Genomic DNA, 14425 nt, shown 5'->3' with positions numbered 1-14425 from the left:
TTCTACACTTACTGCGAACTATAATTACAATTGTTTTTGTTTGCAGAGCTTTTGCTGAAATAGATGGAAAAAAAAGCTGCACCAAAGTGCTTTCCCTTTTCCGAATGTTAAAGGACTTCCTGTAGTTGGTGTTCTGTGTGCTGTGTGCTGTGGATAGTCGCTTGTGGCTGAATTTTTTTATGTGCCAGTAGTCGTTACTGGCCGATATCAGAGCGAGCGCAAAGTTTGTCCTATTTTGCGTCGCGCTAGTTTGCCTTACCATACTTTGGGTGTCTTTATCGCGACGAATGCAGACCACTTTTCGTTTCTGTTTAACGTTCTTGAAGACTATTTCATGTGTACATTGTCTGTTTATGCTTTGATGGCATGATTGACAAATAAAACAGTGACGTGTTTTAACACAAGCGTAGTATTTTTACAAAAAACGAAACAGTTTTTATACTTAGAAGATTGTAAAATTTCAAAAATTAGAGTAATATAGTTAACAAATGTAAGTGTAAATTGAAAAATATCCATGACTTGTATTCCAAGATACAGGAAAAGCATGTTTTTTTACAAGGTCAAATTGTAACTCTGCTGCCAACGATTTTGTGTCAATTAACAGTATATTTTTTTACAGTGTACGCTATCGGTCTGCCTATATATCAGGTCTTCGTAGGTACCAACGTCAGGTACGATGAGTCAGAAATTCGCAACCGCACCCCAGTCTCTTGGTTTTTAGTGAATATATTGTGCAGTGAAAGAACAACGAATCAGTACGCAGTGTAGAATGGGCGAGACACAATACATCAGCAACAAGACAGCATTGGGGTAGTCAGTCATACAGGGCGCAGTTTAGCGCAGTCAGTTATAAAGGACACGGTCAGCATTTCTGAAGTTCACAATACCACGTTTCTAAAGACACTGTTTAGTTAGCTTAGCGTCTAAATCATACAAACAAACGTCACAAATTTGCTACGTAGTCAACTGGCTTACAAAACACTGAAAGAGGCACATGACAGGCCTTTAAGTCTTCATAACACTTGTCACAAACATTAAAAGTATTACTAGAACCTAGACAAAGTCTAATCTACATTAATTTCAACGATTACTGTGGCTATTTCCCGCAAGTAGACCAGTGAGCACGCTTTCGCTTTGTGAAACAAAGGAATGCGATGATGTGATGCAAATGTGCACATATACACACATGGGTTCAAGTAACATAGAAATGTTATTAAATGGTTAAACTGTTCGTAACGGGAGACACTTAAACCACCTCACGGACGGGCGAAACGGGATTTCCCCGGTTCATCGTGTAATGGTTAAACTAGCATTTCAAACATGTTTGTTGGAAATATCATTCCTTCTGAACTAAAATAGTTATCAAGGCATTGTCTAGAGGTATGTTAAAAAGCAAGCAAAACATATTCCATCAACAAAACGTTTGTTTCGTTCACCACGTGCTTCGGCAATGCTACACACGTCCTAAAGTATCGAAATTCTCGGTCTTTAGCCAAATCTACCAAAAAACAATTAGGCCCTTAAGGCCCGTTTATACACGAACACAGTTTGGCACGACACGGCACAGCACAGTCTGGCACACACGGTGTTTACAATAATAATCGAGCACGACTACGGGGATTTTCCTGTAATGAACACGAAACCGACAAGTGAAAGTGACAAGTTACGTTGATAATTTTTCAAGGATGTCAGTCTTGTCTTGCATTTCTCGGCCCCGCCAGCGTTATTATAAGTACCAATTGAAGTTGTTGCTATTGGCTGTACATATTCTTCATCAAAAAGCAATTTTTTGCGACGCAAGGTAACACTACAGTATGTGTTGAACCAAACAGCACAGATTATGAAAAAAAAGATGATATAATTGAACCAATGGTTTTTCACAGCAGCATCCCGCTTTGACGCCGTTCTACACACCGCTTTGTAATGCAGTTGCGGCACCATTTCACACGCTCAAAACAATCGCTCACATGTCAAACGCGGTCACATCACACAACCAGAACTAAAATAATATATGTCCTCTCCTTTTAAGCAGTCGCCTTGCACTCTCGCATTAATGTGTGCCGAAATGTGCCCAACTGTGTCCGAATTTATGCTCGTCGAGCAAAAGCGAGCACATCCCAGCACAGACCGGCACATTCCATCCCAGCACAACTCAGCACGCGCGCGAAATAAAACAAACACGGAATCGTCTGTAGTGTAAACGGGACTTTAGTGTGTAACAACGTTTTTGCATAAACTAACTTAATATTAGAGTTATAATATTGCAAAGTCTTCGTGAAAACTAACGTTGAGTAGCCACGCATGAAACGGAGAAATCCCGTTTCGCCCATCCGTGAGGTGGTTTAAGTGTCTACCGTTCGTAACACTGGGATGAAAATGTACGCACAGCGACACCACGTGGTCATTTTCCAGCATTACAAACGCGCCACTAAAGTAACTCGCCAACGAACAGTGATGTTTTCACTGCAGTCAGTTTAGTTTAAGCTGTTTAGTAATTGTAAGGGGAAACAAAGTTTGCCCCCTGTTGCATTTTACACCGATGTTGACGTTTGCACACTTCAATGGTTTTCCGGGGGCTTTCCCTTATATTTGATGAAAAGTGCCGGTTTCAAACGGTTATCACACTTACACCTCCTCCGAAAGTCAGACGCATAACTGACGCAAACCTTGTTTGTGCGGTCACAATAGGTGTTGTCATGCTTCGGTTAGCATCGTGCGTCATTGTCATGCGTCAGTGCTTCCATGTGATTTCTATTTCGCGGAAAAACTGTGCACGTGGGAAGAGCAGAAGGCATGCTGTGCGACCCAACGGGTTCCTGTTTGTTTAACTGTTTGTTTAGATTCTTGTGCAGATTTAACTGTTTGTTCAGATTCTTGTGCAGATTTAACAGATTTTGTACTAGAAACATGTTTTTTTGTGGGAAAAGTTTGAGTATGTTGAAGGACATTATTGACGTTAGTAAGTCTCGGCGATTTAGACATTGCGTGCCAATACCGAGGCGATTACTAATTTCTGAAGGTGTTAGTGATACACGGTAGGTTGTACAGGTGTGCTGTAACTCCTATTTAAATGGTATAATGTTTCTTTAGAAGCTGTGATGGAGTATCAATTTCCGAGATTGATTTTACAAATTCAAATACTGTGGAAAAGGTTGGTTTATTTGAAAATTTAAATATTACCCATTTTTAAAAAGGAAACTTCATTGACTAAGTCCAAAATGATAGCTTGTTTCCCAAAAGAAAACTGCAGATAATAAATTGCTCACATTTTTGCTTTTCTTTGACAGTGGTATGAGTCCAATTATGATGCAAAAAATACATTACTCAATTTTGAAAAATCACTTCATCTAACCTTAAAGCCGTCTTCAATTAAATCACACGGTGAGTTAAATTCTACTTTCTGTTTGAAACTCCACCTCACACTGTTTTTGTCAATGAGTTTCATTTTTAAAGATTCATGTAACAGCTCTGTGCACTGGAATGATGCTGGCATTCCATATATTATTACCCAGTCCGAATGCTTTGAATCAATTTGGCATTTTAACAGGGGCAATATTTGTCAGTATGTGATAACTATCTGTGATGTTTTGGTTTTTCCAAAGTTTGAAAGCATGGTAATATATATGTATACATGCTGTCATTGGTTATCTACAGTTGCCAACAACTTTGTATAGAATAAGCATTCAAAGTATACCCTCGAAAAGGCAAGTAAAGAAATTAGAAAAAGCCTTGATGTCAAAAGTACAGGTGTTTCACAGGAAGCAAGATGTTTTTTGAACATTGTGAAGAACAAGTTCACACCAGACACTAATTTAAGTAAAATGGTGAGTAGATGGTTTAGCTTAACACAAAACATGGAGCATATTTACATATTTTAGCCAAATACATCGGAACCAGCACAGAAGAAAAATGAGCAAGATTTGCAGGTTGTTGGTGTTGACTAGTTCAGTTAATATGTCAAAAAATTTTCATGCTAAATTCAGCCAAATTTGTAGTGGGTATGTTCAATGGAACAAGCAAAGGATTTAGTTCAGAAATTTGAAATTTCTACAATGACTAAGTTCATTACATTGCGAAAGAGATCATTTGGTATGAAGATAGCAGTGAAGTATTTTTTCATTTAGTTTTCTTTTCAGAGCAGTAGGACAGTTTTCTGGTGCAAATTATTTTATAACCCTTGTTGTTGTATGTTTGCAGATATATCAAAAAGCCGTTTGAATTGGGACAAAAGCTCCTGCACCCCTTACATCATTTTACAAACTACGGTCTTGGAATGTCAGCATTCAAAGGATCGTAACAAAATAAAAAACGAAAGACGTCATGCTGCAATTCCTATACAAGTATATATGTGACTTTATATTAAAAAAGGTTAAACAATGCTATCCCTTTTTAGTTACAAGATCACCCAAATCCTTGCAGAAAGCATTTGTGTATTCAAGGAACAAAAAAAAAAAATTGCAGGCGAAGATTGTAATTCAGAAAATTATTAAGTTCCCACAGTTTGAGGTTTTTGTTGACTGCTGGAAGTAAATTGCTTTATTTTATTGTTATTTTGACAACAAATGTTTAGTTGGTCTCAAAATGTGCATCCAAACTGAAAAAGACAAGTGTTGTTATAAAAGATTTGCTGCAAAACAATGACAAGCACTTAATAAAGGAACAAACTGCAAGTGTTTGCTTCCCCAAGGAGGACGACCATACAGGTCATGTTTTAGGGGAAGTAAGTTTTCTATGAAAAACAAGTTATTTTTCTGGAAATAAATCTTTTTTGTTAAGGCTGCAGGATTCCTTCAACCTGTTGATCAAAGACTAATTGCCAGAATTGATCAATTGGTTACAGAAGGTGTGGGCAGTATTGAAGAAATTCTGAGAAGCCTAAAACATTATGTCACCCATGAACTTTTCAAAAATGATACCCCACCATCTACTTCAAACAGGAGATTTTATCCAACGAAAAAGGACATTCAAAGTCATTATTACCGGGCATTTTGTAAACACAGATTCGCAAAAATTGATCAAAGCAATGTCCAGGGGTTGGTGGATGAATGGGTGAAGGCAGGAGATGCTGATGACAACATATATTTCCGGCCGTATGCTGCAAACGTTGAACCTGAAGTAGTTGATGGAGAAACAGCACCAGTCATTCAATCCGAACAAACCATGCTGTTTATCCATCAGTTTGCCTGGCAGCGAAGATTGCTTCTGCGTTACGGCCAAGACATTTGTCTGATGGATGCTACCTACAAGACATCCAAATATGCGCTTCCCCTGTTTTTTCTCTGTGTAAAGACAAATGTTGGCTACCAAGTGGTGGCTAGCTTCATAACTCAGAATGAACGACAATTAGACATTGAAGAAGCACTGACCATATTAAAAGAATGGACTCCTGAATGGAACCCATCATTTTTTATGGTCGACAAATGTGATGCAGAGATTCACGCCATTGAAAGTATTTTTGCAGGTACAAAGTGTGCATAATATAAACATGCCATATATTTTGTTGCAATTTTTCTAGATGTCCGTGTCCTTATTTGCGATTTTCATCGCGAACAGGCATGGGAAAGATGGGTAAAAAAGTCTGAAAATCAAGTAGGCCCAGACAAGGATGAAGTTTTATCATTTATGAGAGGAATTGCTAATGCTGAATGTGAGGAAAGCTGCGACAGAGCATTACATCTATTTCAGTCCAGCTCTGTGTGGATAAACAATGTGAAACTGCAAAAATACTTCACAAATGTTTGGCTTAAGGAAAAAGAGGTTTTATAATTAAATATATGTATGTTCTTAGATTTTTGCAGGTAGTGCAATATTTTTTAGAGATGGATGTGGCTCTATCGAGCAGACCAGTTAAAGGTTTTGATTCGTACCAACAATGGTGTTGAAAGACAAAACCGAGTTTTGAAAGAATGTCATGTTCGATTCAGGACAGATAAATCATTATCTGGCTTAATCACAATCTTGCACAAAGAATTCCTTCCAAATGCATATGAGAAGTAAGTTTCCTACAACCAAATTTTGGTTACTTTCAAGTGGAAGTGGCAAGCGAAATCAATATAATTACATCATATAAAGGTACAAGCAAGAAAACATGAGATCATCTGGAGATTACAGAAGTTACAACGCAGATGTTCCCAATTTTCTTCAAAATCGTCCAAGAAAATTGGTGAAACATTGCATCAAGCGTATTGGAGAATCTGCAAACATTCAGGCAAGTTTAATATGTAAAAAAAAAGGCCTGTTTACTGTAGTAAGCAGCTCAACTTCTGAAATATACTCTGTAAAATTTGGTAACGATAGGGATTTTCCCAAATGCACATGTCATGACTTTTTGCGAAATTTTTTACCATGCAAGCATATGTTTGCAATATTTGACAAGTATGCAGATGTGGGATGGCATAGTCTGCCAGAATGGTACAGCAACTCTGTTTACATGGTTTTGGATCCTGCTGTTGTAAACAAACTTTCAGTCGAATCGGTTTCAAATTCTGTGACTGAGAATGAAGAAATCAATTTTTCTTGTGCCCACCAATCAATTCTCAACAAACCTGAAAACATTGCAAGTGACAAAACCAGCGGCCGTAAACAAAGCCACCAACAGTTTATTGATTTGGTGAAACATTTGATGGACCTCTCCTATGATGTCCGCTCCAAGCAGGTTTTGGATGAAGGCATTTCTGATGTCAATGCAGTTATTGCCAAGTTTTCTGAAGCATGTTCATATGATTCCGGGTTTAGAATTACTCAAACCCCTGAGCTGAAGTCTTTGAGGAGAAAACGAAAGCCTACATTTCCTGAAAAGGGTTTTCATGATGAGTTGCCTCGCAAGCGACCAAAGCCAAACCCATTTTCTTCACGAGTTGGGCAGTTTGCCAACCTTATGCGACCACTGCATCAAGTAACCACCTTGTTTCCTTTGGTCAAGAAAAATGTAAAACAAAGGACACCACAGAAGGCTTGTCACAAAAATGAATCTTCTAATGATGATTTTATGGAAAGAGTAGAGAACACAAAGTCATTGGTGACACAAAGCATCACAGCTCATATTAAGGGCTTTAAACCTTCCAATAAAATTTTAAAAAATGGATCTCATTCAATTTCTTTGTTGGAGTTGAAATCTCTGGATGATGCATTGCTGCCAGCTGAAGTATGTGAACTTAAAAGGCATGACAGCAGATTCAATGTCGGTTGGCTTTATGATGAAGTTATCAACAGCTACCTATGGCAATTAACTAACAAGCACCAACACATCATATATGTTTGTTCTACTGTGGCTCAAACATTACAGAGGAAAGCTTCAATCAAAAAAGTTTGGGAAGGGGTTAATTTAAAGGTTAAACAAAAGATTTTTATACCATGGAATCCTTCCGGGTTTCATTGGGTTTTACTTGTCATTGACATCTCCAACCGCAAAATGCTTTATATAGACCCTTTGACAATGCCTGATGTAGAAACTGACAACAATGTCCGGACTGCACAAGATATGGTGAATTATCTTTTAACAACCAAATTTGGTTGGAATATTACCACTATAGAAACTCCACAGAGAACACAACAGTTGGATGGATCAAGCTGTGGAGTTATGACTTGTATGTATGCCAAATGGCTAGCAACAGACAAAAGTCTTCAGCAGAATGTTTGCACATATAATTATCGAACCGAAATCTTCAAAGTAATTGCTGGCAAATGCCTCGAAGGCACAAATGATAAAGACACCTGTAAAGCATGTGAAGCTAAAGAGGACGAACCCATGAACATTCTTTGGGTTGAGTGCACTCGATGTGGTCAATGGTTTCACATGAAATGTGTGGGTTTATCACAGAAGGAAGCAGAAGAGGATAAACGATTTGCATGCACATTGTAAATTGACATGACTGAAATTTTGCCAATTAAGAATTTTATTATCATTGTACAAAAGCAATTTGCACTAATTATTGTATATTTTATCGGGTTTTATTGTGTGACAAAAAAACTGACCGATCAGGCTCTTTCTGAGAGGTGTAACACTTCTGCGGGGTGAATTTCATACCGTACCATTTGGGCTTTGACCTAAACGGTGTAACACTCAATGAGTGATGGTAAACTTGACCAATCAGGCTCTTTCTGAGAGGTGTAACACTTCCGCAGAGTGATATTTCTTCCCAGTTTCATATGGCTATTGGCGAGGCGTCTGGGTTACCAAAACGGTCAGCGACCACATAAGAAAGGCCTCTGGGGTGTGGTTGGAACTTTCTTGTTTGACTATAAAGTAAAGTATATCTCTCCAGTTCCTTTATCAATGCCCATGCCATTTTATTTCTTGTGCGTATTGTTCATCTACGTAGTTGTCTGTATGACTCGTGCTGGTCGTTTGAAACTATTTATAGTGACCACATTTTGTTTCTCTTGTTCTTTTACACTTTCGTCCATTATAAACCGTCACATTTCATGTAATGATATTTATGATTTTTGGTCGCCGCTACTTTTTATGCAGTTATACATGTTTTAGTTAACGTAGACCTAAAAAACTTTGTATATATGTTTGTTGTCGATGTACCTTTAGTTTTACACAAAGTTGTTATGACCGTATCATATGCACTTTAATTTTGACTTTTTTAACTTGTTAAAACAGTCACAAATAAAACGAAATGAATTTTATTTTGCAGACCTGGCAAGAAAAAAACATTGTTTAAAAAAACAGTTTTGTGAAAACTCATTCCACTCACGTTAAAGACTTCTCGCCTGCAAAACACGTACATAAGTTTAACCACCACAATTGTCAAAAAAAGGGGTCATTACTTACACGTTTTGGCCTGGGACCCGAAGGGCTCCTTGACTGTGAAGATATGCAAAAATATAACAGATTTAGAGTTTCCAATGGAAATAATTTAATGTAGTTTAATGACACTTACTCTAACAGACGGGCTTCTCTGTTGTGAAGATATGCAAAATAAAACAGATTTAGAGTTTCCAATGGAAATAATTTAATGTAGTTTAATGACACTTACTCTAACAGACGGGCTCCTAGACTGTGAAGATATGCAAAATAAAACAGATTTAGAGTTTCCAATGGAAATAATTTAATATAGTTTAATGACACTTACTCTAACAGACGGGCTTCTCTGTTGTGAAGATATGAAAAAATAAAACAAATTTAGAGTTTCCAATAGAAATAATTTAATGTAGTTTAATGACACTTACTCTAACAGACGGGCTTCTCTGTTGTGAAGATATGCAAACATAAAACAAATTTAGAGTTTCCAATAGAAATAATTTAATGTAGTTTAATGACACTTACTCTAACAGACGGGCTTCTCTGTTGTGAAGATATGCAAACATAAAACAAATTTAGAGTTTCCAATAGAAATAATTTAATGTAGTTTAATGACACTTACTCTAACAGACGGGCTTCTCTGTTGTGAAGATATGCAAAAATAAAACAAATTTAGAGTTTCCAATGGAAATAATTTAATGTAGTTTAATGACACTTACTCTAACAGACGGGCTTCTCTGTTGTGAAGATATGCAAAAATAAAACAGATTTAGAGTTTCCAATGGAAATAATTGAATGTAGTTTAATGACACTTACTCTAACAGACGGGCTCCTAGACTGTGAAGATATGCAAAAATAAAACAGATTTAGAGTTTCCAATGGAAATAATTTGATGTAGTTTAATGACACTTACTCTAACAGACGGGCTTCTCTGTTGTGAAGATATGCAAAAATAAAACAAATTTAGAGTTTCCAATGGAAATAATTTAATGTAGTTTAATGACACTTACTCTAACAGACGGGCTTCTCTGTTGTGAAGATATGCAGAAATAAAACAAATTTAGAGTTTCCAATGGAAATAATTTAATGTAGTTTAATGACACTTACTCTAACAGACGGGCTTCTCTGTTGTGAAGATATGCAAAAATAAAACAAATTTAGAGTTTCCAATGGAAATAATTTAATGTAGTTTAATGACACTTACTCTAACAGACGGGCTTCTCTGTTGTGAAGATATGCAAAATAAAACAGATTTAGAGTTTCCAATGGAAATAATTTAATGTAGTTTAATGACACTTACTCTAACAGACGGGCTCCTAGACTGTGAAGATATGCAAAAATAAAACAGATTTAGAGTTTCCAATGGAAATAATTTGATGTAGTTTAATGACACTTACTCTAACAGACGGGCTTCTCTGTTGTGAAGATATGCAAAAATAAAACAAATTTAGAGTTTCCAATGGAAATAATTTAATGTAGTTTAATGACACTTACTCTAACAGACGGGCTTCTCTGTCGTGAAGATATGCAAAACAAAACAGATTTAGAGTTTCCAATGGAAATAATTTAATGTAGTTTAATGACACTTACTCTAACAGACGGGCTCCTAGACTGTGAAGATATGCAAAAATAAAACAGATTTAGAGTTTCCAATAGAAATAATTTAATGTAGTTTAATGACACTTACTCTAACAGACGGGCTTCTCTGTTGTGAAGATATGCAAAAATAAAACAGATTTAGAATTTCCAATAGAAATAATTTAATGTAGTTTAATGATACTTACTCTAACAGATGGACTTCTCTGCTGTGAAGATATGCAAAAATAAAACAAATTTAGAGTTTCAAATGGAAATAAGAAATGTGTTCAATAAATTAAAAAAAATAAATACTAATGGGTTGTAAAAGATCTTAAGGATATCAATACTTACACGTAGTTGGGAGCTTCGACCCTAAAACATTTTTGTGATAAGTATGACAAAACACACACGAAAGCTAAATATTGCCACTTACTTGTTGAGTAAAGCCTCTGCCCCTGCCCTGCAACACAAAACCTTAAGCAACTACAAATACTTCAACATGACTTACATTACAACATAATTGCAACTTACCCTTCCTCTCATGTTTGCGTTCTATAAAATTATTGCTAACATCATGTAATAGCCGATTGTATAAAGTAGTTTGAATGAGGAATGGTGCAACAAGTATATTTAAATATAATACTTCTTTTATTTTTAAGCTACACTATGTTTTAATTTGTTCCTGTGGAAATGTTTCCAAATAAGAATCCAGCAATAAAAATTTAATTTACCCTTTGAAAAAAATCCTTCTTATTCAGCCATCTGCAAAATCAATATTTTTTTTATGCACTGCACGTTTTGTAGCAGTAATATGTGAATAATGCATTATTTACTTACATAGCCTCTGGCCTTATCTTCCCTTCTCTGCACAAGAAACAACATTAATTATCATATTCATTGTAACTAGGCAAACTTATATACTGCAATTTAGGAAATTGCTACTGCAGGGTCCCAATTTCCCTTTATGGCACAAAAAACACTACATACCTCTTTAACTCCTCGAAGGAGTGCCTGGGCAGCCAACTATAATAATAGGCAGTGGGTTAATCAAATCTAAAATTTAAGACAAAAAGAACTTACGTTGAAAGTCCTTCATTCTGCTGTAACGTTGAAAGCAGTCACATGTAAACAAGCAAACAGTTACAAATAAAAACTATACAATATTACATATGTTACCAATGGTGTAGGCGTGGGGCCTACTTCCACCCCGTGGAAAATGAACTGGGAGTTTGAAATGTTTATTTCCATTTCTGAAAAATATATAAATATATAAATTTGTGAGGTTCGTCACTAGCACATTAAGTAAAAGCGAATAAACAATTCCTGAAAAAACAAGCACGTAAGCAAAAAGGGGCCCTCTGCTTTACAATCCTACACGTGTACACTACATAGCGCATAGAAATGTTGGCTGCGGCAATTTTACAAAACTAACCCTTTTAAATATCCCTTTTGAATTTATTGTTAACAACTTTTCAGTAAATAAGAAAAATTTATTCCATACTACAAACAAATAATACCCAACTTACCGCTTTGAAAATAGAGATCATATGGAAACACTGACGCACGACGCTAACCGACGCATGACAACACCCATTGTGACCGCACAAACAAGGTTTGCGTCAGTAATGCGTCTGACTTTCGGAGGAGGTGTAAGTGTGATAACCGTTTCAAACTGATTTCTGGTCAAAATGGCGGCCTTGTCTTCGCTTTGCGTCGCTTACGGCAGTGATTCTGATTTTAGCGATTCTGAATTTACGCAAGTAGATCAAGCTGGCACCAAAGTGAATTTGCCTTTACCGCAAGCTATTTCTTCATTGTTTGGAGACACTAAGTCGTTGAAACCCCAGGAACACCGAGGTCGAATCCGGTCGTTCCCCCATGAGCGCGGAAATTGGGCAACGTATGTTTACAATCCATGCCTTACCCCCAAAAAAGTTTGGATGAATTTAAATTCAACGTTGAAAAAACACTCGAAAGCAGAGAAAAGGGTATTAAATTATCTGCTTAAATTATTGTGTACAATTTTAAATGTTTGGGAATCAAATGATAGAATCGACATGGCATCTTGTGGATAATTTCCATGTGAGTATTTCAAGGACTAATGTCATACCTCACCACTGCATAGACCCTTTAGTGGAGAGTCTCAGACAAAATTTAAAACGTTTTCGAAGATTTTCAATCACATTATCATCTGATGATTTGAATATTTATGTGAATGATGAAAAAACAAGATCATTTTGTGGGTTTAAGGTAAGGGTGAAACTTTTTTGACAGCATTTCTTGTCTTGATTTGGTATCAGATTGTTTGTTATTGTTTCCAAACAATTCCAGATTTCAGCACAACCTGCAGTTCAACAACTGAATAAAGTCGTTCAGATCGTGGATAAAGCATTCATGGATTTTCATTGCAAGCCTTACTACACAAACCCATCCTACCACATGAGTATTGCTTGGCATCTCAACCAATTCACAGAAGAATCCAAATTAATTTCAAAACTTTTATCAATTTGGAACAGAATAGAATTGGAGAACCCTGAACTTTTTACAATTGATGTGGATGAGGTTGTTTGTAAAAGTGGCAACAAAATGTTTTCATGTAAACTAAGTTCCATCAGTTGACATCCACAATACTCACATGGACATCTGTATTGTTACCATTTCATCAGACTTTTAGTGAGTTTTTCCACTTTTAGTGGTCGAGTTAAATTCTTGTTTAGCTCCAGATTTTAACTGCTACATTAATTTTATAATGTAACATTTTGTTCTTTTTTATATAATTTATGTTTAACTTTTATTGTTTGTTTCATACAGGTTCCAGCACAAAAATCTGTTGTAAACATTTCTAAACATGAGAACCGGCGCTGTTTATAAACGTGATATCATGAATTGCTGAACAGCCGCAAAATGCAGGTTTTTAATTTGAACTGTTTATTATCACGTTGAGTTTATGCCGACCTAAACTCCATACATGAAGTAAAAACTGTGTGCAAATTCGTTCAAAACAAAATTGATTTTAAAGAAAAATGCATATGAGCCATAACGAACCATATGATTTGATACTGATAACACTGTTGAATACCAAGCAGTTGTTTGGGCATAATGTGCTCTACAGTGGTTCGTCTATATTGTTTGATGCCCAGTTATGGGTACCCAACTGACTTACGTTGAAAAATATCTGTTCCTGGCTAGTTTGCGAGCTAGTCCTGGGCCACAGTCACCAACTGCACTTATGAGACCCCTACAAGTCAAAACCATCCACAGTGTCCCCAGGTCTATTTCAATAAGGTTGGAATAGGAAAATTTTGGCTAAAAATATTTGTTGGTAAAAGAAACAGAAAACAACAGCAGTGGAACTGAAAGAAAAAGTATTAAAATTGCAAACAGATGTTGAAGAAGCAAAAGTGAAGTAAATATCCTTAAGCAATATAGCAGGAGAGAATGCATTGAAATATGTATGTTCGCAATTTTAATACTTTTTCTTTCAGTTCAACTGTTGTTGTTTTCTGTTTTTAAAACCAAAAAAATTTTTTGTTTAACACAAACTAAACAGGAATGCACCGACAAATTGCAATTGCCAAACACATGGGAGTATCGATACAAAAAACTGATAAGCATCTCACACAGAATACCTGTGAGAACAACAAGCAGCTCATCAAAATAATCCCAACCGATAACTGAAAGTTTTCTCAAGGAAAATCAGGAATTAAATATTTTTCAACAAATCAAATCTGCATTTCCCCAACTCCATAGAAACAACTTTCAACCTGCAAAATGTTTTCATGACAGAAAGTTTGACAAGACAAAACTGAAAATTATTCAACACTTGCTTGCAGCACAAAAAAAGACAAGCCTTCAAGTATATTTGGACAAACAGTGGGACAACACTGTAAGTAAGATCAGAGCCATAACTCAACTGCTGATTTGAAACAACATTGAACTTCCATCTCTATAAAGCAAAGTATTGTATTTACATTTTTTTGTTATTTAATTTAAACAATGACCGTATTTTATACAAATCTACTACACAACATGTGTGTTTCTTATTTTCCCGCCATTATTCAGGGGTTTGTTGCGCGGAGGAAGTTAAAACGAGTTCAC

General features: G+C 36.2%; 1 protein-coding gene and 1 pseudogene across 1 annotated transcript in view; one reads left to right on the top strand and one right to left on the bottom strand.

Moving 5' to 3' along the window:
* Positions 1-14425, bottom strand: part of LOC145906887 (uncharacterized) — a 130525-nt gene that overhangs the window by 90244 nt on the left and 25856 nt on the right. The window lies entirely within an intron of this gene.
* On the top strand, positions 4008-7861 carry LOC145906271 (uncharacterized; annotated as a pseudogene).

The sequence above is a fragment of the Ascidia mentula genome, chromosome 6 (assembly GCF_947561715.1).
Source record: "Ascidia mentula chromosome 6, kaAscMent1.1, whole genome shotgun sequence".
In the NCBI taxonomy this organism is placed as follows: Eukaryota; Metazoa; Chordata; class Ascidiacea; order Phlebobranchia; family Ascidiidae; genus Ascidia; species Ascidia mentula.
Note: the sequence above shows the minus strand (reverse complement) of the source record. Positions and strands in the feature narration are given on the sequence as shown.